At 38.6% G+C, this 25,330-nt stretch overlaps 1 protein-coding gene across 1 annotated transcript in view; it reads right to left on the minus strand.

Annotated features, from left to right (window-relative positions):
* The window catches only part of ERI3 (ERI1 exoribonuclease family member 3), a 299,426-nt gene that overhangs the window by 155,960 nt on the left and 118,136 nt on the right, over nt 1-25,330 (minus strand). The gene's annotated exons all lie outside the window — the stretch shown is intronic.

The raw sequence follows: 25,330 nt of genomic DNA on the forward strand, positions 1-25,330 counted from the left end.
CCACAGAACAAAAAAGGCTGACCATCAAGAGCACCAAATGTAATATAATAACTAATTCCTTTAAGTCCAACCAATAACTTATAGGCAGGCAGTGCAAGTCTTTTATGACTAATGTTATGTGGTCTAGATAAAACCCCCACTGATGCATTCTGAACTACCTGAAATTTCTGAGTTATCTTCAACCCCTGCAAAATGTGTTGCAGTAATCCAAACAGTGGATGGACTACTACAGTGGAAGAGCTGCACCTGTCAAACCTGGCACAGCTAACCAAATATACTCCAGGTCACCAATGCGGTGTGTGGAGGTTGAATGGAGTCTCAGCTCGAGTAGTTAGCTGCCAGTAGTTCACGACCACATGGCAAACACGGCCCTGGTTCAAATTACTGATGGCCCGACTCACAGTGGGGGTCACAAGTTAGATCTGTTTTTTGTCTTAGAGCGACATGAGCTGGGGTTGGGGAAGTTAATATCAGTACCTTGTTAAGAACAGATCACTCCCTCTTGGCCCTAGAGTTCTCTGTAGCCCCCTCCTCTGCAGGGCAGAAAGGCCTATTCAATCAACCTGCCCCAGGCAATTGATGAACCCAGTAGGGTTTCAGAGGGAGCTTGGAGTTATTCCCAAAGCACTGGTGCATGGTTCAGCCAAGACTCTAGTCACAGCTTGCAATGTGCATGCAACAGGAGTCTTGAATCAGATTGTGCTTGTGAGGATTCTCTGTGATTGTGGATTCTGTACAGCCCCATGGTTTACAGAGGAGCTCTGAGAGATGAAACCATGCAAGAGGTGCCTTGAACGCCATTGAAAAAAAGACAATGAGCTAAGCTGACCAAGCACAGGTAAGAGCCTTTATTAGAACTTAACTTGTGGTGATAAAAGCAGTGAAGTGAGCTTACATCTCCACTCTTCTTGTATCCACAGATAGCTGACCAGCAGCTCTGTTCCAAGTGATCGGGTCCCTTCTGGGTAAGGAGGGACTGAGGGAGCCCCTACTATTCTAGGCAACTGTCAAAGTTGCTTGGCTTAGCTTTGAGTTGGACTTCAGCTAGACAGGTGCTATGGAAGTGACTGAGGCATATCCTCGTTTGGTTATCTGGGAAAAGTCTGAGCTAGTTGATTCTGAGGAAACAGACATGGTCCTTGCTGCTGTGAGCTCTGCCACTTGTATCCTGGATCCTTGCTCCTCCTGGTTGGTTATGGCCTCTCAGGGAGTTGCATGTGGTTGATTCTATGCAATGGTTAATGCCTCTCTGTGGGACGGGATGGTTCAACCTACCTTGAAGAAGTCAGTGGTGAGCCTCCTTCTCAAGAGGCCATCCTTGGACTAATAGTATTGAACAACTTTTGTCTAGTCTACAACTTTCCTTTTTTTTTTTTAGGGAAGGTTGTTGAGCTCAGCTTTGGAAATCACTAGATGAAGTGGATTATCAAGAACCTACCTGAGGGTATGATGGCAATCCCTGCCTCCCAGCTGCTAGCTTACCAGTCAACCACAAAACACTGTTTTGCAGTCTTCTGGCTTCTTCCAGCCATCCAGAGGACAAATGGGGTAATTCCTGGGGTTTTCCTTAATCCAGAGAACACTTCTGGGCTCTAGAAAATCCTGCCTGAGCCCAAAAAAGTCTGTATTGCTGGGTCAACCATGGAGCTCGCGGAGACACGTCTCAAGTTGCCAATCCCCCACTGGAAGCCTTAAACAGACTCAAAAGCTGCCTACCCCATTTCTAAAACACAATTTTTTCTTCTCTTTTAATTATTATTAAGGAGAGGCTCTTTGCAACAAAGAAATGCAGAATCTCTTGGTGGTTTTCATTACTTTTGGAAGTTATTAATTTGTTAATTTGGCTTTTTTTTCCAAATATATTTTTTCTCTCTTTTTTCTTTTTAAATTGTATTGTTGGATTTAAAGACTTTCGCCTGTTTACTGTTACTTTTTTCGGATTACAAAAGAATCACCCACTTCATTGAATTTGCAGAGCTGAGCTTTGATCTATCTGCTTTCCTGTGAGAAAAGGCTTTGTTTACCTTTATTTTTCCACCCCCACCATTAACTCTCTTTCTGAAAGACAGCCTTTTCCTTAACATCCTGAGGCACTAGAGGGCGCCATAACGTTCTGTGGAGCGATATGGAAGATTTTGAAGATATTTTTAAGGAGCTGTACCTTAAGGTTACTTACGCTTTGGACTATCTCTTAGAAAGTTATTTGGAAATAAGGTCCCAGTTTCAAAGAAAAAAATGAGGAGTAACATCCCAAAGCCAAAAAAGTGAAGGGAAGAAGATTCACCTCTGGGATGTTAATTTTGAAGAAGGAAAAGCTTTGGGTGTAAAAGGAACAGAAATGGCTGCATTTTTGGAATATCAAGATCAAAGACAAGATTTAAGCCAAGGGACAGAAGGTCCTTGAAGATGAGTTGGATTTTACAAAGCAAGTTGAGGATTGCAAGGAGAAAGCCTTGTGTGTAACAGTGAGATATATAAATGCCTTAGTTTACTTTGAAGTGGGTTAACGGTTTAATTGTGTTTATTAGGATGGTCTTTTAAAGGTTTAGACAGATGTTTTTGCTTTTGGGATAATGAATTTACCTTGGGTAAAAGGATATTAATAAGTTTATTGTTTAAATATGTAATGGTGGAGATAGAGCCAGTTTGGTCTCGTGGTTAAGGTGCTAGGCTAGAGACCAGGAGTCTGTGAGTTCTAGTCCCGCCTTAGGCATGAAAGCCAGCTGGATGACCTTGGGCCAGTCACCCTCTCTCAGCCCAACTCACCTCACAGGGTTGTTGTGGGGAAAAAAGGAGGAGGAAGGAGTATTAGGTATGTTTACCACCTGAGTTATTTATAAAAATAATAAAGGCGAGATATAAATAAAAAAATGTTTAACTATATAAATGCTTTGGTTAGGAGTAAAATTGTAATGAGGAAGGATAATATTTGTTTATCTGTCAATTAAGGGAGGAAATATTTTATGTTATAAAAATGTTTATTTATATATATATATATATATATATATATATATATATATCCATTTCAAGGGAAAAATAGTATTTTAGAGGAAACGTTATATTGAGAATGGAAATGTTTTATAAAAGTAATGCTTATTCCACTTTGAATTAGAGTAAGAGACTGATACTGACTTATTCATATCTTTGCTGTAGAAAGTTGGAAGTTAGTATGTATGTATGATGTAGTATGTAGTAGTCTTTTTTTGTATTTTTATACTTTTTAGTTCTTTTTTTTCTTGTAGTATACTTTATTTAATTTCTAGTAGTTTTATGTATTTGTTGAAAAACTTAATAAAGCTTTATTTAAAAGAGAGAGAGAGAGAGAGAACCTACCTGAGGGTGATGTGTCTTTCTTGGCCATTCAGGATCCCTTGGTGCCTTTCAACGCCATCAAGAATGGTATCCTCCTGGACTGGCTTTGGGGATTAGGAATAGGGGGCACTATTCTGCAATAGTTCTCCTTGGACAGTTCCAGCTGGTATTGGTGCAGGGGACGTCTAGGGTTCAGGTCTCTCACCATTCCTATTTAACATTTACATGAAACTGTTGGGTGAGGTGATTTGGTGGCATGGGGTGCAGGATCATCACTATGTGGATGATACTTAGTTATACATCTCCACCCCGGGGCAGACAGGTGATGCTGTTCAGGAGCTTCCCAACACCTGGAAACTGTAAGGGCCTGGACGGGGAAGAACTGGCTGCAACAAAACCCTGGCAAGATGGAATGACTTAAGGGTTTTGGACCCTAGTCCAGAGAGTTGCCATCCTTAATTTTTAACAGGATAGTTCTCCCCAAACAGAGTTGGTGTGCAATTTAGAGGTCCCCCTGGCCTTTCAGCTCCTACTCAATAAACAGGTGGCACCAGTAACTAGGGGAGCTTTACACAAATTCATCTGACCAACCTCGCTCACTCTTGGTCCCGGAAGACAAGGTCATTTCCTGATTGGATTATTGCAACAGACCAAAGGCCAACTCAGTTGTCCAAACAAGTGATGATCCTTTTCCTTGCAGGAGAGAAGCTCTGCCATATAACATTTGTAAGGCTTCTAACTCTGAACAAATAAAAGCAAAAAAATAGAACAAGTGCCATGCTGTCAGCCACAGTCCTTCTACTTACAAACAGAATATAGGGATCAATGGGAATAATACATGACCTTTGAAAGCTTTTTGCTTTGAGAAATTTGGCAGATCCCAAGGGCCTGGAGGTATCTGGAACCAGTATCAGTAGTGAAACAAAAACTGAAGCAAAGAAAAACACCAGGAGACTTCATAGCCTAGAAATCCCAGTACCCATTACATTACAAAGCAACAATTCCTCACCTGTCAGAGTCTTATAACAAAACCTTGAAGTCAAGAGCTGGCATAATCTTGTTTGAAAGATTTACCATCTCAAACATTTGCACAAGAGAACTGAAAGCTAAGTGGGAAGCAAAATCAAACTAGCACCCTCAAACAATCCTTAAAATATTAATCAAGAAAATCACAGAGTCTCACAAGGTTATATCCAGATCTCAAAGTTTAGAGACTAGCTCACTTGGACAACATTATTTTACAGATAATTGCAACAGTTTTCCAAATGTACAGTAGAGAACCATTTTAGCAAGAACATTCATACCTGGATTCTAATTGTTTGAGTTGTAATATTAAAAATGTACATTCCTTAGGGAACAGAACCATATTTTTCACTGTTCTAACAAACCTTAACACCACCACCAGTAACCCTCTTCAGAGTGAAGATGTGCAATTTTTCAGTTACTTACATTAACACATCTCTACCACTTCAGGAAGATGTTAGCTGCACTGCTGGCCTTGGGACATTCCTCAGTGATGAGCACATTGTAAAACTATCCTTTGTATGACAAAAGGTAATACTATATGGTATTAGCTTTGTTCTCTGCAGATGGAACATTAGTTAAAAAGTTGTTCTTTGTGTTCCTCTACCAATATCAACATTAGGTAAAGGTAAAGGTTTCCCTTGACGTAAAGTCCAGTCGAATCCGACTCTAGGGGGCGGTGCTCATCTCCGTTTCTAAGCCTTGGAGCCGGCGTTGTCATAGACACTTCCGGGTCATGTGGCCAGCATGACTACTCGGAACGCCGTTACCTTCCCGCCGAAGCGGTACCTATTGATCTACTCACATTTGCATGTTTTCGAACTGCTAGGTGAGCAGGAGCTGGGACGAGCAACGGGAGCTCACCCCGCCGCGCGGTTTCGAACCGCCGACCTTCCGATCGACAGCTCAGCGGTTTAACCCGCAGCGCCACCGCGTCCCCAATATCAACATTAGGAAACAATAAAATATGAAAATATGCTGTGATGGTCTTAAGTGCGCAGAATGGTCGTAAGTCAGTTTTTTAGTGCTGCCATAACTTTGGACGGTTGCTAAATGAATGGTTATTAAGTGAGGATACCTGTAAAGCCAAAGGGGAATTCTGGGAGTTGAAGTCCACACATTTTAAAGTTGCCAAGGTTGAGAAACACTCCTGTATAGTATGGGAATTACAGGCACAGGACAGCCAATTCCAGACAATACTTCCAGAAAACTTTTGCTGATTGCTTTTTCAAAAATACATACATTCAGCTGGAAGCCAGCTGGGAAGGTTAAAAATGGTGATCATGTGACCGTGGGATGCTGCAACCATCATAAATGTGCGATGGTTGCCAAGTGCCCAAATTGTAATCACATTACCGCAGGGACACTGTGACAGTCGTAAGTGCAAGGAACAGTCATAAGTCATTTTTTTCAGCACCATTATAACTCCATACGGTCACTCAACAAACTATCGTTAAGCGAGGACTACCTGTATTAACAGTTTCATGGTGGTTTTATGATTTCTGGTGGTTTGAATGCATTATAGATTTTGTGTTTATATTTTAAGTTGTTTTATTTTTAATTCTCCTGAGACTATAAATTGATTCCAGATGCAAAGATGACCTAAGCACCCAACTGTTTCATTTACTATTCTTACTCATTTTCAAAACCTACTGCTAGATAGTTCAGAATTATTCTTATGATTGTTTGCATCTGTAAACTAGATACAGGAGCACTATAAAGCCAAATAAGATAAATTAATAACCGATCAGCTAATGATGGGGAGATTATATACAAATTTTACACTGCACTTAGATAATGATCTTCTAATTATAACAACCCAATGACATGAAGCACCTGCAGAACCCATGGGTCAGAAGATGTTACGATGGATACAGTCAATATTTACCTCATACAAACATGATCAAGAACTTTAGTTTGAAGAAGGGGGTGGATAGCTTAAGGCTTGTGTCGATATGAGAAGTCCAAAACAGTGGAAGGTAAAGTGACCAATACCATTAGTTTCTATTATTCCCTGAAACCAAGAGAGCTCTATTAGCTTCTTTTTCCCTGACGGTATCAAGAAAACTGGAGGGATGCAGCCCAACTCCTAACAGGATAGGCATCAGGGTGGTCTCTAATAGTTAAAAGCTTCTGCTTTTTCTGCTGTACATGCTGAATTGAGGTTATCTGTCACAGGCATACCAAACAAAGCATTGACCTCTCAACTGGCAACTCCAATGATATAAAATACATCTGCTTGCACAGATAGGCAGGTGGAAGAATGCACTGCTTACCTCTGTGCTGCCGTAAGAGACAGCTAATACTTTAATCTCAAAGAGCTGTATTTAACCTTCATCCCTCCTCCCTCTCCTTAAGGGAATCAGGGATGTGAAGGGACTTTGCATAGTGAGAATTCTTCATGTTTGCTATACAGAGTGGGTAAGGAGAACAAAAGGGAGGCTTGTGCAAGATTTATCTTCTCATATCTTTCCAAACGATTTTCTCCACTTCGTAGCACAGGAATAACTAACTCCACAGCATACCATCTTGCCAACAAGCTCCTATAAGGCTTGGCTACTGTTCAGTGATTGCTCTTCAATTTTATGTCCTAAAAGATTGTGATTAGAATGAGGAGAAGGATATTCACCCCAGAAATATCCCAATTTTTTCTTCAGCTTGCTGGATCCATTCATCCATCCTTTTCCATGTATGTGATAATTTTCTCTCCACTCTCACCAGTCAAGGAATGCAGTCCACGTTGCATGATTATTGTAAGACCTGCCCTGCTTTTAATCCCTTCTTCACTTTTGCTCCAGTATTGACTGCGGGGCAGGATGGGTCAACTCTGAGGTCAGATTTATCTGTTTCAACACTGGTATGCTATAAGCATTCCAGCCTCTCAGCTGATTTCAACTTCTTATGAAATCCAGCAAAGCAATAGAAAGAAAAACTTGGGTCACTGAAGAGAGTATGGTGCCAGGAAGAAGTCAAGATTGTTGGCATCTACTAAAGCAGTGTTCCCTAACTGGAAACCCTTGAGAGGCATAGATTTCAACTCATAGAATTTCCCAGAAATGTGGGATTTCTGAAAATTCTGAAGCCTATGCATTTGAAGGGTACCCAGGTTAGGGAAGTCTGAGGTAGGCTATGATTTAACTTCAGGTTAATGGTGATGTTAGCTCTTAGAGGTAGGCAAGATCAAGAAACAGGCATGGCAGGAATTGCAGGAATGCTGTTCATTGCTGTAAGGTAGAATAACAGAATCTTGAAAGCCTGTCAGAGTTTCTCTGTGCCCAAAATCAAGATAAAGTTATTTTGAAGTTTCTTTCTCATGTTTTTCCCTTTTTCAGGACTGAGTAATCTTTTCTGAAAGTCTCCCTTTAATGATTTGCTCATTTATTCCCCATTTCCAAGATCAGGTCTACATTCCTTCACAGAATGCGGCTGCATTGACAGTTATGCATGCCCCTAGGATGGCACAAGTTACAGACAGTATTTGTTCTGTAACTTAACTCTAGCCCATACATTGTTTGAAGTTTCAGATTCATAATTGTTCTTGAAAATACAGATAGTCCTCACTTACCAACTCCCTTGTTTAGCAACTGTTCGAAGTTACAATGATTGAAAAAAAAAAACAGCTTTGCAACCAATCCTCGCATTTACAGCCATCACAGCATCCTGCGGTCACAGAATCGCTATTCAGGCGCTTCGCAACTGGCTTCCAACAAGCAGAATTAATGGAGAACACGTAAGTGAAATTGCAAGTTGCAGTCATGTTGTGTCTCACTTAATGACTGTGGTGATTCACTTAACAATGGAAGCGGAAGTGAGGTCATAAGTCCAACCCGGTCACGTGATTTTTTGCTTAGCAACTGCAGCGCTTAGTGATGGAGTTGCCAGTCCCAATTGTGATAGGTAAATGAGGACTACCTGTATTATTATATCCTCAAATGTTGCTGTTCAAAACTTTTAATTAAGGATGCCATTATCCTCAATTCTGATGTTCTTCTAGATTTGAGCCAGTACTGGCAGTAGCTCTAGAACTTGGTACTAAAATAAATTTCATCACCATACTACATGCATACAAAAAAATGCTTCCCAATGTTTTATTTGTATTTTGGGTTATACCCTCAGTATATCAGCACTGATTGGAATTTGAATATTAAAAAAGGGTAAATGTAAGGCATAGATTGTTGATGATCAAAATAAAAACTGGACTCTTCACAAAAAGGAAGAATGCTGATTAGAATGAAGACTTATTTTTACATGCCATTATACCATATTCATGTTTAAATTTTGGCAAGTTATAATAGGGAGTAACTTTATTTATTTATTTTCTATCCCGCTTTTATTATTTTTTTATAAATCTTCATACATAGTGTTGTATTGTTTCAATGTAGTGATGTTTATATAATATGATTAGAGATTATCAACATTCTATCATTTAGAAAGCTTAAAATACTGAAAATAGAGAAAGAAAAGTAAAAATTCTATAAAATATTAATTCCATTTAGGATGTCAATATTACAAGCATAAAATTTGGCTTTTCATCCAGAGTTAACGTAAAAAAAGAACCACTGCAACCCACATCAAAACATTGTTTATATGATAATAGTTTCTATCTTAAGCTAATTACTTAATATTAAAATCTCCATTGTAATATGATAATTAGCAGATTTAACAAAAGTTAAGGTTTTTTTAACTGTCCAACAGTTAAAAAAAAAGAAAGAAAAGGGAAATATTTATAATAAAAAAAACCATTTGTTTCTGACTCCCCCTTTTTTCTATATTTGTTAATTTGCGATATTTGTAGGCATTTAGGCCCCATTAAAAACCAGACTTTAAATGGTTTTATTTACCATACTGAATAATGTGTTGTATGTATGGGAACCATTCTTGCTTAAATGTAGTTAAACTGCTATTATGTATTGTCCTTGGATATATACGTAGTTTATACCTTACATACTATATAAGGAGGACCTTTGCACAGCTTTGTGTTGTGTGCCAGTTGTGCCCCTTCCTGGATCGTGAGGCTCTACTCACAGTCACTCATGCCCGGGTCACCTCCAGAGTAGATTACTGTAATGTACTCTACATGAGGGTACCCTTGAAGAGTAATCGTAAGCTTCAACTGGTGCAGAATGCAGCTGCATGGACAGTTATGCATGCCCCTAGGATGGCACAAGTTACATCTCTGTTCCGTGAGCTGCACTGGCTGCCGGTTTGCTTCCAGGTGCAATTCAAGGTGCTGGTTTTGACCTTTAAATCCTACATGGCATGGGACCAGGATATTTGAGGAACCGCCTCTTCCCAATCACATCTACCCATCCCATCAGGTCCAGCAGGAGGGATATATTGAGGGCCCCATCTGTTAAAGAGTTCCATCTGACAAGACCCAGATGATGTGCCTTTTCTACTGTGGTTCTTGCCCTCTGGAATATTATCCCCCATGAGATGAGGTTAGCCCCATTCCTGTTAGACATTCAGAAGGCCCTGAAAATGTGGCTTTTCCAGCAGCCTTGGGGATCCCATGGGGAGCCTGTGTGATGGTTATATTGTGTTTAGATTAATGTTCTCCTCCCACAATCTTGCTTTTATTTATATTTTTAAGGTTTTTTTTTAACAGTGATGATATTGTTTTAATTGTTGGTTATAGGACGCCCAGAGTCATGTTCAATGAGATGGGCGGCCATATAAATTAAATAAATAAATAAATAAATATTTCAGGATTTGAGTCTCAACTGGATGTAAATCTGACCAACTCCACTGAAGGGGCAGTGTGGTAATTTGGTGCCTATACTTTTGAACTTCCATCCAACTTGATACACACATCTTGAAGTTCCAGCATACATAGTATAAAGTATCAGCTGGAAACTATCTTAATGACAGCAGAAGATTTAAATGGAGATTCATATCTCATTTTGAGTTTTGAAATCTGTTTGCTTCCTGACAACTTCCTGACAATCTTGACTGCTGATTTCCTACCGGCTTTGCCAGTTTGCTTGCGGGAAGCTGGCAAGAAAAGTCACAAATTGTGATCATGTGACCATGGGACGTTGCAACGATCAGAAATCTGGGCCACTTGCCAAGCACCCTGATTGCAATCCTGTGCCCGCGCAGGCACTGCAATGACTGGAACTTTGAGGACTGGTCATAAGTACCACTTGTTCAGCATCGTCATATGTTCAAACGGCCATTGAATGAGTTGTCATTAACCAAGGACCACCTGTAGTCTGTTATCTCACAGCAATTTACAGTATTCTTTAAGGCTGTACATCACTTCTGAACTCACATAGGGTAGGAATCTAAAGCACTCCTTTTTGAGAAGATTACATGGGACCAGCAGATTCCATCTGGAGGTCTGTATGTTATCCCAGAGCCAAGCTCTGTAGGACTTTATATGTTAACACCAGTTATTTGAACTGCACTTGGAAATCTATTGACAGCCAGTATAGTGCATACAAAACATAGTGGGTCTCACTTGCTAGTAAGCAGGCAGTTGCGTTCTGGACCAACTGTAGTTTCCGAGTGGTCTTCAAAGGCAATAGCAAGAGTGGCACATTGCAGTAGTTTAAACTTGAGGTGATTAAAAGCATAAATTATTGTCACAAGGGCTTCTCCAAATAAGGCTGCAACTGGCACACCAGCCAGGATATGTACATTTCCTTAATCAACAGCCAATTCTTGCGAACTTCCAGTGGGGACATGGTGGACTGAACAGTTGTGCCCGCACGCTCAGCGGGCAGAACTGACAATGCAGCAGTTTTCTTGGGGCTCAGGCAGGTTTTTCCTGAAGCCCAGGAGTGTCTTTCTGGAAAAAGGAAAACACCTGGAATCACCCCATCTGTCTCCAGACGGCTGCTTGCAACCAGAAGATCCCAGTGTTCATGCTAGACTGGTAAGAGCTAGCCGGGAAGTCGGGATTTCACCATTTTCAAGCCGTGCTGTAGCCTTAAAGGGACACTAAGACCAGCCACCCCATTTCTAAATCACCCAATTTAGACTTCTTTTAAGTACGCGTACCCTAAGAAAAAGGGGACGCGGTGGCGCTGCGGGTTAAACCGCTGAGCTGTCGATCGGAAGGTCGGCGGTTCGAAACCGCGCGGCGGGGTGAGCTCCCGTTGCTCGTCCCAGCTTCTGCACACCAAGCAGTTCGAAAACATGCAAATGTGAGTAGATTAATTGGTACCGCTTCGGCGGGAAGGTAACGGCGTTCCGTGAGTCATGCTGGCCACATGACCCGGAAGTGTCCTATGGACAACGCCGGCTCCAAGGCTTTGAAACGGAGATGAGCACCGCCCCCTAGAGTCGGACACGACTGGACTTTACGTCAAGGGAAACCTTTACCTTTACTACCCTAAGAAAGGCTGTTTACAGCAAGGAGAAGCGGGTTCTTTTGGTGCTTATCATTATTTTGGGGATATTTTTTTTAAAAAATTCTTTTTAAGGTTTGGTCTTTGTTTTCCATCCAAATCTTAAGGAGGATTGAGAGTAAATAATTGTCTCCCTGTTATTATTTTTGTACTAAATTTGAAGATATTAACATTTTCCTACATGTTGAATTGGCTGTTTTGAACTTTCAGTTTCCTACTTCTACTTTCCCTGGGGAACTGTCTGCATATCTCACTTTCGCTTATGTACAGTAAACACATTCCAGAATTCTTTCGTATCTTCGCCTTTTGCTGGTTAAGCTCCTAGGGGGCACCATCTACTGCTTGAGACATGGAGGATTTTAAACATACTTTCTCTGACTTCCAACAAGATTTTAAATAGATTCTTTGATTCCTACCAAGTTTTTATGTAAGGCATTCAGGACAATGTGGAAAATATGAGGTCTAAAATGTGTCATCTGGTTGAGATATCATGGATGAAACTGAGGAATTTAACAGTGACAGAAATGTGTCTTCTAAGAGTGAGATTGGGACTTTTGTTGAAATGCTGGATGAAGATCGGATAGTCGAGTTGAAGAAATTAAAGGAAGAGATCGAGTTGCAAGCCATAAGTGAAATTGATCTTCTGATGGAACGCTATGGAAAAGAAGGGGTTATTATGTATGGGAGGTCTCTTGAACAGAAGTCAGAGTTTTTTAGGAGGGGCAGTTGGGATGTTTAATTTTTTAAAGAAAAAAGCTCAGTGCGCATTGTGGGGATATGTAAATGCTTTGGTTTACTTTGAAGTGGGATAAGGGTTTAAGAATATTTATCTGGATTGTTTTTGGGGTTTGGCTGATTTCATTTATTTTTAACTATTTGGATTAAGATTATTAAGGTATAATAAATAATAAATGTCTAGTTTTGGGTTTAATATGATTAAGATTATTAAAATTGTTGTGTTATCATGTACAATGGCAGACAATTTATATGTTTTTTAGTTTGACCTTTATTATAGTAGACAGAAATTTATAGAATAGTAGTAGGAAGGAAATAATTAAATAAATGTTATCTTTAGGGGGGAAGTTGATTAGGAGGTTTATATTTTTTTTTCTTTTAATATAAGTGGAAGGAGGAACTGTATTTAGTTATTTTTACAATGTGCCAATGGAATGATTTATAGAAATAATGTGATGTTGGCTTAATATAGAGTAAGGGATTGATTATGGAAAACTGTTAAGTAGGAAGTTACCTCTTTTTGTAACTTTGTACATTTTTCTCTTGTGTTTCTACACTTTTTTAGTTTTTTATTTTCTTCTTTGTAGCTTTTTGCTTTTCTGTGGCTTTTTTATTTGCTTGAAACTTAATAAAATTCTTATTTAAAAAAAGCCAATTCTTGCAACAGTCAGACAATGGGTAATACATAGCATTTTGCAAACCAACAGCTCCATGATAAAGCTTTACTTTTCAGAAGCCTTCTTTTTCTAATTGGCTCAGTATCAGGTTAAATTTTTAATATGGCTTGCAAAAAGTGCAATATCATCAATATCTGTTGATCAAATAGGGTGGTAGTGGGGGTTTTGTTTTGTTTTTTCCATACCTTCAAAAACTGAGGACACACTGATATATGTACGAATTTTAGAGACTGCATTCCTTTCTCTACCATTAGATGCCCAACTTGCCCCAGGCGTCTTACTTAGAGGCTACACAAACTAACCATGCACAAGGAAAGAGAGAAAAAGAGAGATAATTGTCATAAAATAACCACCTCTCAGGACACTTGATGCATATGGAACGAAACACATTCTCAAATTTCATTTGACGCAAATTACAAACTTTAATCCCAGCATTCCTGTAGTTTATGATACCTTAAAAATAGAGGACTCACATTTTTACTATATTTAAAATACATATACATACTTAATATCAAGACATCACATACATTTTTAAAAAGGTTTACATTTGTTTGAAGATATTTTAGCCAATTCTGTTTACAGCAATATTTACCACACAAAGTTAGTGGACAAAATACCTACTATTTCAACCTGTTCCCAGCAATAATAAATAATTCCTCCAAGGATATTCCAATGATTTCAATTATAGTCATGCACAGGTCTATGTCTTTATCTGTATCTTCCCTCAACCTTGCCACATGTAGTGCTTTTTTCTAGTTTATTAACCAGTCACATCACATGCCCAGAGTGTTTGCTGATCGTTGCCTCAATGGAACAGTCAGCCTTTATTTCATTTAGGACCGAATGGTTCTTGCAGTACATGATGCTCTTAATAACAGACTTCAAAGGTCTCTATCTTTCTTCTCTTTCACACCCATGCATTACAACTAGAAACACCTTGCTTAGCTACTCTGATCTTTGTTGTCATAGAAATTCCTTCCCTTCCTGATCTTGTCTTAGTTGTCATTGCCTTCCTTCTTAGGATTAATTTCTTTAGTTCTCTACCACACTATCCATCTTAATCTAGTTTTGAGCTCAAGAAAACGAAACTAACTAGTACATTCACTCTTTCACTACCAATTTTGCTGGTTGACAGTCTCTTTGTTTTCTTAGTATTTAGTACTAACCTAGATTTTTCACTTCCCACTTTTGCTTTCATAATGAGCTCTTTGAAGTTGTTATTTTGAGCTAACAAAATGGCATCATCTGCATATCTCACATTCTTAGAATTTTAACCTCCAAGTTGAATGAATGAATTTTTATTATAGCCTTTGGCCAATCAATAAATAAATCTGCAAATTTGATTCCAACTGCCATCTCTTCCAGTCCTGCCATTCTTATATTTGTAATATAAGAGAATATACACTTTTTAAAAGAAACTGTCAAAAATGTCATTTAATATCTTAAGCCCCTCATTGTGGCAGGGTGCAGCTACAGCACTCAGGCAAATACAGCAGGCAGAGGTCTATGTTAGCAGTTAGCCTATGCAGCCACACATCAACCATCACAGAGAAGACAAGATGGTATCTAGGATTATAAACAAGAGCACAAATGCTTAAGCATCATAGTCTAACATTTCAGGATAGGTCACGCCAGGGCAGTGATGTACAGCTATAACAAGCTGGATTGGTCTGGACTAGTTGCAGATGAAGTCTACCATTTGCTGCATTGCATTATATTGTATAAATATAATGAACAGTTAGAAATGTGTGAAAAACACAAGGATTATTTGAGAAAACCCTTTGTCTTTTAACATCCAAAGTAAAAAATTTGTATGGCAACAAATTAAAGATAGGCTTTGAGACAAATACAATTCAATGCTGAGTGAGCCAGAGTTACACTCTTAAAATATTTGTCAACCATGTTTTATTCTGTCAGCTGAGTTAGAGTAAACATGTGAACTTAGGCCCTTGAATTTGTATTAGCTTATGACCTGCATTATGTAATACTGATTCACCAAAGTACAGTAGAATGTACCCAGTGGGGATTTAGGAAATAGTTGTGGAATATAGTCAGGATTGTTCATATACATGACCTACGTTATACAGTTGTCTATTCTGGATTTGATTTTCTGCTCTGCCATTGATAAATACAAGGATAGGACATTTAATGTTTAAACTTTTCAGTTCTCCCATCTCTTTCTTTCTTTCTTTCAGGCTTAACTATGTATTAATTGTATACACGTACAAATCTAACAAAAACACCAAATTTAAACAAGAGAAAGGACTGTTTGGGATAGAGTAGCAGCATGAAAATGTACTTAATTTTTCCCAGTTTCCCAGTCTGTTTGTTTATTCAATTTCTATGGCCGCCTATCTCAGCAAGTGACTCTGGGTGGCGTTTGCTGTTTCTCCACTTGAAATCACTTTGTAAGATTATATTTCTTAAATGAAAGGAGCGGGAGATGTATACTTAGATCTTTTATTAAACTTACATTTATGTTAACCCATGTTAGATTGTTTTTCACTTGTATTAACATAGATTAAAGTAAAAGTTAATACATCATTACAATAATCCTAGTAGACCCTGGCAGATCTGGAAAAAGTGAAGTAGCACTGGATTGATTAAAACTTGGATGTGAAACCAAAAAAATACCAGGGTTGTAGACTGATTGGGAAGTTGGAAAAAAATCACAAACAACCTATCTTATAGTATAGTAGTGCTACTATTATTATTAATAATAATTTTAAAAAATAATTTTAAAAAACTTTCAGACAGCTTTACATCACGCAGTCCATGATCAAGTAAAGCAAGCTTTACTGGGGCCTTGCTAATTCTACAATATTTTGCAATTTCTTGGGTTTTATCAAGCTGCCTTTGAAATATTTTATAATATCCCTCTGGGAAATAATACCTGGCACAATTCTGAAGACTGTTATCACCATCTTATTCAGCTGCTATAACGTTCAGCTGTATATCCATGATTGTCCACAAAATGTCACTCAGTACAGCCTTAGCTTTAGCTTTCAAAAAACAATTATTATCTCATGATAATTCTAGGCTTATTTTTTTAATACACCCAATACCTATGTGTTTACAAGAAAATTTGTATCAGATAGTATTTAAAAAAAATAGTAAGACAAGGGTAAAAAATAAAACTTTGATTTGGCCAACAAAATCATTCAGAATATTTAAAGCTTTAAAAAAAATTGGACTCCTGTGGTTCAGTGGCCATCAAGCCAATCCTAAGAACATCCCTAATCTACTTGGCAAACAGACAGCACTATTAAGTAAAGTATTCCCCAATAATTTTCAAGTTTCACAGGAAAAGAGATGGTCCTCAGACAAAACCTTTACTAAGTATGCTTCAATACATTCAAACTTTCTAGGGCAGGTGAAATGAATCACTATACATGGCTTTACACTGAGAGCATGATGTACATCAACACTAATATTTGATAACTCCAGGAAAATGATAGGAAGGACCCCTGTTGATAAGGAGTGGCTGCTGTTTCTTTCTGTAAACAACAAGCATACAAGGAATGCTGACCCACTGAACTACATTGTAGTGGTATTTGAAATGGGTGCTAAATAGCTCTGTCCTTCCATTTCTGTAAGGGCACTGTGCCTTTGCTATACAGTTGCAATCGAAATTATTCAACCCCCATTGCAAATCAGGTTGATTGCCAAAATGTACAGACTTTCAGCTGTTTGCAATTAACAAATCAAACAAAAGCAATTGAAATAGCTCAACACAACAAATGCTTCAAGTCGTGTCCCCAAATTCAAATGAAAATGAATGCAATTTATCATGACTTCTCCAATCTCAAAATTATTCAACCCCTTCATGGCAAGCATCTTCAGTACTTCAGAGGATGCAAAGCAGCCCCAGAGAATCACCGAGCCACCACCATGCTTAACTGTAGGCAGAGTGTTCTTTTCAGCGTACTAAACACAGAAGGTTTCCATGCTACAACTCCAAGACATACACCACTACTGACCCAAAAGCACAAGGAAAGTTGGCTCCAATATGCTCAAACTCATATCAATAAGCCACAGAAGTTTTGGGATTCTGTTCTTTGGAGTGATGAAACAAAACTGGAACTTTTCGGCCCAATGGATCAGCGGTATGTCTGGAGAAGAAGAATGAAGCATATGCTGAAAAGAACACGCTGCCTACTGTTAAGCATGGTGGTGGCTCGGTGATGCTCTGGGGCTGCTTTGCATCCTCTGGCACTGGAAACCTGCAGCGTGTGGACTGCAAGATGGATTCATTGAAGTATCAGGAAATCCTAGGAGAAAACGTCATGCCGTCTGTAAGGAAGCTGAAGCTTGGGTGTCATTGGACCTTCCAACAGGACAATGATCCCAAGCATACCTCAAATTCCACTAAGGCTTGGATGCAGAAGTAGTCCTGGAAGATTCTACAGTGGCTATCACAGTCACCTGACTTGAACCCCATAGAAAAGCTCTGCTAGTGGGATTTGAAGAAGGCGGTTGCAGCACACAAGCCCAAGAATATTACTGAACTGGAGGCCATTGCTCATGAGGAATGGGCTCAGATTCCTCAGGAACGCTGCCAGAAGCTGGTGTCTGGCTGTGCATCTTGTTTGCAGCAGGTCATAACAGCAAAAGGGTGCTTTAGTAAGTACTGAAGATGCTTGCCATGAAGGGGTTGAATAATTTTGAGATTGGAGAAGTCATGATAAGTTGCATTCATTTTCAGTTGAATTTGGGGACACGACTTGAAGCATTTGTTGTGTTGAGCTATTTCAATTGCTTTTGTTTGATTTGTTCATTGCAAACAGCTGAAAGTCTGTACATTTTGGCAATCAACCTGATTTGCAATGGGGGTTGAATAATTTCAGTTACAACTTTATATGTTGGACACAAGTATGGAAAAGCAAAAAGTTAAAGTTTATTTAAAAACCCTGAAATTTGGTTTCAAAACTCACATTCCTTCCCCACAAATTTGATTTTTATTTGTAAATGGATATTCATGCATCCAAGTTAGTGGATACACTTCAGTTTCTTTAAGGCCTCTCCGGATGCCCTTTTTGTCTCCAGTGGCTACCCGCTAGCTCTTTCTCTATGATTTAAGAGTTCCTCTCCTAGCCCTGACAGTAAGGTATTTCTGTCCCACAGATTATAACTCACTCTCGGCTATTATTCAACTCCCAAGCCCTGGCCCTGCTGCATTTAGTCCAAACATAATATCCTTCATGCATATATTATCTGTCTCCCTATTATCTGGAATCATTTCGGAATTAAATTTCAGTCCTGCAATATTGGCTCGAAGAGCAGCTCGCTTTATGGGCTAGTCAAAGGTTAGAATACCAATCAAAATAACACTGCCGATGCAGCGAGACATTTTAATATTCCAAAACCCGGTAATTGTAAAAGGACATAATATTTTTTCCCTGATTACCCCAAAGGCAACACATGTTAACAAGATGAGGGAGAGAGTGAAAAGATTCCCAGAGTTCAAGACAGCTGTGTGACAGATTTAAAGGCAAAGAGGTAGAATGCTGGCCACAGTCAGCCTTCCAGGGTGAGAGGCAGCAGAAGCACACCTGCCTTCCTGGATCAGATCAATGCATCAGCGTGTGTATCGGTAATTGGCCAGTTACCAGTATCATTTGAGTTATCACATGACCAACAAGTTGATCTCATGCACCGGGATGAAAGAACAGATATCTTTGTTTATTCATTAAAAATTTTAAACTGCCCAACAGCCAAAGTTATCTTGGTGGTTTACAGTAAAACATGTTTAAAAAAAATATGTTTGAATTTTTGAATTAAAACATGTACAGTAAAATCAAACAGAATACAAAATAAAGACACAATACTAACTGGGCAGCAGCAAACTAATCACCAAAATTGTAAACAATCTAAATTAAAATACAATTTAAAAGTCTGGGAAAATAAAAAGGTCTTCCACCTGGTGACGAAATGATCTCACTGTATACAAACAAAAAAGTACAAACGCTATGGTGTTCTAAACCTAGCAAGGAAGAAAAACAAGAATAACTAGCAGCAAATTTTAACTTCTGGCAAACAGCATCTCTGTCACACTTCTAAAAGAACAGTCTCCAGGCTAGATAGTTGAGCAGATGTTTGAGAGCAAGGATGCTAATGCTAATTAAGCAGTTTGTTATGTATCAGTTATTTCACTGAGCTATTTTTGCCTAATAGTAAATATATATAAATCTAATGCTTTGACCAAACCAACAATTCAAACAACTTATATTCTATTCCTGATAAAAAGCCAGATAAAGATGCTCCACAAAATATAACAGCATACTCTTAATCATCCCATTCCAATCACTAGTTTTCAAGTTTAGAGTCATTCTAAGCATTAGGATAGATGCCCATCACATCCTAATAAAAGGCAAATTGATACTCTTATCTTCCACTAATTTGTCTAGGTGGTATTATTATTATTGCCAAGCAGTAGTGATAGCAGACTTCTCCACATAAACCATGAGCCTTGTGAAAATAGTTTATACGCTTCTGTTAAACCTGCTGCTTGTTAATTTCATTGGAAATTCACTGGTCAATAAAGATCTGTTCCCTGGATCTTTTTTTGTTTGTTTTGTTTTTGTTTAACTCCTTGATTTTACCCTTCTGTCTGGAAAACTAACAGATAAGAGAGGGTATTACAGGAAAGTCCTAATCTTTAGCCTTTCTTCATATGGTAATTTTTTCCCTTGCCCTTCTTGCTGACATATTCAGTGGATTCACAATAGGTTTAAACCCTAAGTTTCTCAGACAAAGCTGCAATTTCATCTCCTAAAGCAACAATTCCAACAGAACCAGCAAAGAGACATGAGGAGGTCCAGGCAGGCACCAATCTTCTGGTAAATTTTTGCATAAAATGTGTGCCAGTGCATAACTAATCTATCCAGTCAACTTCATGCTGTCATTTGATATATAGTTTGGATTCTGATATTCCAGTGAACACAATTATGCAGAGCATATGCATGTAACTCAAGGAGGCATATTATAAGACAAAAGTGCCCCAAACTGTAGAAATGTCTACAAGTGCTAAAATACATACTAATGTTGCATTTGGCATTACTGTACAATTGTAACAGGTACCACAGTAGTAGTGCCGGGTAACAATCAGGAAACATTTGGCCTAGTAAATGCACCATTTGCTCCACACAATAGAATTGTTAATTTATGACAGCCTGATTTTTCTCTAGAGGTGTATCATGATATTCTCAATAAAGATTGCCCCTACCCCCTTCTTCCTCCTTTCTACAACGCTGAGCCCAAGGTATCTTGAAAGCTCTGTATGAAGCTACTGGGACCAGTCATTAAAAAAAAAAATTGAGATACGGTATCATGAATATGCTGATGACATTCAGCTCTACTTCTCCATAATATCTGAATGGCGGGTGGGGGTAATGCATGTTCTGAAGCAAAGTGTAGAAACAATGATAAACTCAAGAACTGAAACTAAACCCTGACAATATACATCATGGGTGTATGCTTCTTGATATGGGAAGTGAGGAATCTGCCTGTTGTAAATACAGCTATACTCTTTCCAAAATTAGGAAAGCTCATAGCATCATCACTGTCAGTGAAGGTCCAAATGACCTCTGTGAGCAGGCCTGTCTATTATCAGCTTCAGTTAATATACTTTATGAACAATATCCTTTTCTGGTCAATGTCAGTCTAACTACTGTTGCTTACTTTAATGCACATATGCGAGGATATCCTTGATCCAATGGTGCAATTGGTGGAAAATGCAGAAACCAGTTTGTTGAGTGAGGCATCTGACCACGCACGTGTTAAAACTGTTGAAATAAATGCTTTGGCTGTTAAACAGGGAGAGAGCGTGCACACATGATCACATTCCCCATTACAGACCTGGATGTATGGAGATCTTCCTGCTTGTTCAACAGCTAACACAGTTTCATAGACAGGTCTTCTCTGCGGTAGCACCTTCTCTTTGGAATAAACTCCTACCCAAATCCAGGAGGCACATACCTTACAAGTCTCTCTCTTTACCCAGGTCTTGCCTATGTATTTTTTTTTCCATTCTACCTCCCCGTTTAATGAATATGCTTTTATATTGTTTTAATTTAATGTATTTTATTATTGTATTTCTTTTTTTATTTTTTATGTATATACCACTTTGAGATGTGACTACATGGGAAGAATGTAGTAATATATTAAGTGGATGGATGGAGATTGCACTGGTGATGAATAAGGCTGTTTTGTTTATATGAGAACATCCCTTTTGCTCCCTGTAATCAAAGTTGTTTTATTACACAGCCTGAGGAACTGCATTTTATTATACGGCAACTCCTACTACCAATCGCTTATACAGCATCATCAATGCTCGTGGCATTCTCAGACAAAGAAAGGGAGCTTTCTCTTGTCCTGAGGAATTTGTAGCACATATTTTGAAGATAAATTGCCATTTTTGGCTCTATCAAGTGGATAACTTTAGACAAATATGTAGGTAAGTGCAGTTCTGTGAATTCCCATAAAGGGGAAAACCCTAAGGAGGGTTTTTGTTTTGGGTATATGATCTCATATATTTCTGTTTTTAAATATGCATTACTATCCTGCCCTCACTTTTCCTCACACCAGTACTTTATTCACATGTTTCTGTTTTTGTTCTCAACTATTTTCAAGCATTTGCCGTTTCCCTAGTGCATTTCTATTCTGATCTAATAGGACTTTCGGCTTTTCAAGTAAAGCAACATAGCTTCTGTGTATGAAACTTAATTCTGTCCCATAAAATCTCTGCTAATGCTAAATACTGACTTTGACAAGAGCAGAACTAAAGACACAGTCAAAAAGCTTCAGCAACTATCTCAACACTACCCCTTGACAGGGTTAAAGGAAAAATCTGATATACAGAAACATTCTAATAACATCCATATTTTGGGCCACGCTTCCAAATCTAGATCTAGTCAAGGCATAAAACATGATAAACTCTCTGCCCTAAGTCCTCACTAAGCTGATAACTCACAAAAAGATACAAGATAGTTCAGTGACATTAAAAATGTCAGAAATAATGCAATATGGTTTGGCAAGGAGAAGCATTTGAAGACAGAGGAAAATAAAACTTCTGACAATATATTCAAGTAGAAGCAAGGTTTTGTGTTTATCCTAAAATCTTGGATTTTATCCAGTCACTGCACTAAGTATCAAGTTGCCATTAATAAGACTGAGCAAAGCATTCATGAGGGTGCTTTGTGAAGTGCACTGATGCAATTGAAACACTCCCTTTCAAAGTACTGAGGCAGCAGCCACTCCTGGAAGGCTTGGTGTAGCTCAAGGCTCTTCCAGACTGTCTGCATGTGGATATGCTCAGATTCTGCAGAGACTGCTAGCAAAGCAAAGTGGCTGTACATGTGCATACATGTGGAGATGATTGGAACAGCTTTCAAAGCAGCTATACCCAGCTTACCAATGGATGCAGCTGTCTCCACATTTCAAAGAGGAGTGTTTCATTTTCACCAACATGCTTCACACAATGTCCCTTTGAGTACTTTGCACAGCCCTACTATTAACCTTCTCATGCAGGAATGTCTTTCCTTTCTCACATATCCAAGATGGGCTATTGGATCTGACAGATAGGTGTGGGAAAATGGACAGCTCCTCATGCAACAATAGCATATCATCATTAAGTCATACAAGGTTACAAGGAATGAATCAGTTTCCTCTCTATTCTAATGTAAAGAATAGGAAACAATGAAAATGCAGGTGCCTTGACCTTTTCTAAGAATAGTACTTCCCAATCAAATAGCAAGCCTTTCTGAGTCACCGGTTCTTTTACCAATGGCTAGATACAGAACCAGGGCATGAAATCTGTAAATGATTAAAGGTCTCCAAAAGAAACGTTTTTAAAATGCTGAGCCACTCTTCACTCCTAGACACCCTCCATGGTGAGGTGCTGCTGTTGTTTATTCCAATCTCCCTGAACAAACGAATACCTCACTGTAAGACTTCGGTCTGCAATCCCATCAGTTTTTTTATGATGTTCATTAGCAATTCCGAAAGATGACCATATTAGCAGGGGAAAGATATGTTAACCTTTGCTAGCCATTACACTCATTTGGACTCTCCCTTACTGACCATTCATTACCTGCCATGCGTATTCCATTTTTTCTCCCCACATACCATGCACACGTTTCTTTTCCTAGTCTCTCCCTATCCTCTATTATCTTTCAAAAGCTCTATATGTTTGGGAAAGTTGAAAGTGAAAAGAATATGGAGGTTTTTTTTACACATCCTTCTTGAAAATTTATTTTAAAAAATTGAACAGAAGAGTACCCTAGTAATACAGAAGGGATAGATCCACCCATTTAATCTAAAACAATGTTCACTTCACAGAAATTATAGACAAGATTTAATACAACGTAATCACACTGAAAATTGAGGAAAAGACTTTGTTCCCAGAGACTATAATGATATGCTTCTCAATCTGAACACAACCTTCATTGGAATTCTGGCTCTACTTAGTCTAAATAGCAAGTGAGGTTCTTATTTATGAGTCTTTGGACCATAGACAGGTCAGCAAAGGGAAAGCCAGGTTCACAAGAAGCTAAAAGAAAAGCTAGAGTTTTTCCATGAGCAGGAGAATTTTCAAATTGAAGGGTAAATGAACTTACTTCACAGTCTGGCAAATGTGAGGACTTGGTACAAAGTCAAATCCTGCTCTTCCTATACTAAGTAGAGCAAATGAGCTTTATTTCCCTCTAATAAAACCAGCAGGGGTCACCATATCTGATAAAAAAGCAGGTGATGTATAACTGATATTAACCCCAATTGTTGTTATTTTCCCTACAGGAACCCTGATTCTGTGTCTCTGTCCTGAGGTTTTGTCCTGTTCCCATTCTATGATTCAAAAATATCATGAATTCTGATCAAAGCTTTATATCATGAAGCTATTCTCTTAGAAAGCTATTCTCTTATTTCCCTCTGTTGGAATGTAAGAATGGATTATATGAAAGTCAGATTTCTAAAAGGAAAAGCCAATAGCCCTAAATGATGGTAAAAAGATGTAACATACTGCCCCAAAGTGTAAGAAGTACAATACAGTCAAAAGTTCCACCCAGCTAATATCAAATGTTCTCACACAAGGATATTCTACTTTATTTTCCTTGATACATCCATTAATATTGGTTGATTATATCATTACTATACATTCACCAGAGGTTTAGTGAACTTCAAATGGCAATTATTAATGCTTACTGAGTTGCAAACATCCCAACATACTTTCAGCTTACATTTGCAGAAAGCCAGCAATAAGCTAGGAGATTCGGTCTGACAGCAGGGAATGAAGGAAATCCTTGTCAAACTGAGGAACATGCTGCCAGCTTCTCCCTCATTATACTTGTGCCCTACTCTGAATTGACAGAACAGATTATGCTAATTTTCCTTCCATTACTGCTCAGAATACCTCTTTTTTATTTATTTATGTAACAGATAAAATGGGAAAGACAATATTATCAGCATATTTCATCTGGCAAGCTCTTATTTAAATAGAAAAGAATTTAAAATGCAAAACTATCCTATTTGTTTATACTCTGATTCAAACAAAATAATTTTTAAAGTTGTTGCAGGTCTCTGCACTGCACAGTTTTTGAGTTCTTGATCCCACTGCCGATTTCCTCTTCCTTGGTGCATATTCTAAAAGTTGGGTTCAGATGGGGTGTGTGGGTCCATATATTAATCTGCGTAGGTAGAAAGCATGAGCAGCTTTCTAGAAAAATGTAAGGTATTTGAGTAATCCATCAATAAAGTGTGAACTAAGAAATGAAGGAGGCATCCGTGCCTCAGCAGCTATAGCTATAGTCACTTAACTGCAAAAGGAAAGAGGATCAGTGGTGGTTTTGTTAAAGTGAATAAAGCAAAAAGTCTTAAGCCAGCTATTTCTCTATGTATTTTTAAGACCTTCACAGATGAAAAACAGCTAGCTAATTTTTGGGGCAGGGGAGAGTTAGAAACTCTGGGGAAGGAAGATTTAGATATGCTCCAGCTGACCCAGCCTATCCTAGAGAGATGCTAAGTTATTATGCATAGAGGTGCTGCTTCAGGGTGGCCACAATGAGATTTTCCAGATGCAGACCATATTCCATCAAGTACAGTAAGACTCTATTAGGGGAAATACAATAGGAACTTTCCTTCACCCAGGTTCTGAGAAAATAACTCCTCATTTCAATGCAAAACAGCAGGGCTTATTAAATACTTGAAGGAAGAGAAGGAGAATAGAAGAAGTAA

The sequence above is a fragment of the Candoia aspera genome, chromosome 3, assembly GCF_035149785.1.
Source record: "Candoia aspera isolate rCanAsp1 chromosome 3, rCanAsp1.hap2, whole genome shotgun sequence".
NCBI lineage: Eukaryota > Metazoa > Chordata > Lepidosauria > Squamata > Boidae > Candoia > Candoia aspera.